This window comes from Penaeus monodon, chromosome 15 (genome assembly GCF_015228065.2).
Source record: "Penaeus monodon isolate SGIC_2016 chromosome 15, NSTDA_Pmon_1, whole genome shotgun sequence".
In the NCBI taxonomy this organism is placed as follows: domain Eukaryota; kingdom Metazoa; phylum Arthropoda; class Malacostraca; order Decapoda; family Penaeidae; genus Penaeus; species Penaeus monodon.
This window is the reverse complement of record NC_051400.1, coordinates 7104832-7105271: the sequence shown is the minus strand read 5'-3', so window position 1 is coordinate 7105271 and position 440 is coordinate 7104832.

The following is a 440-nucleotide window of genomic DNA, read 5'->3' as shown; positions in this document are numbered from 1 at the left end:
ACGACCATACGGGGTGGGGTGGCGGGGTACCACTGGGAGGACCTTGGGGTGGGGGGAGGGAAGGGGAGGGGGTGAGCTGGTAACACTGAACCCCAGCAGATGCGTGTCTCAAAGGCAAGATAATTATTATTTTTGGATACCGTTTCGTTCTGGGGATTCTGTCGAGTCTGTTCTTTGCCTTTCTTCTGCCTTTCTTGATCAGAAACAAGATCCCAAAGGAAACGAAAAAATAGTAGAGTTTCGGATCTAATTTATTACAAGGAAAGTACAAAATTACCGGGATTGCCCAAGGTTGCCAAGGCGGTAAAATGTGATAAGAATTACTCCACTGAGAGGACGATGTTCTTTAACCTTGCTGTCTGGCTACAAGGAAATCTTTAAAAAAATGAATATAAACTAAACATAAACACGATTTTATGGAAGACATTTCCTATTTTCAA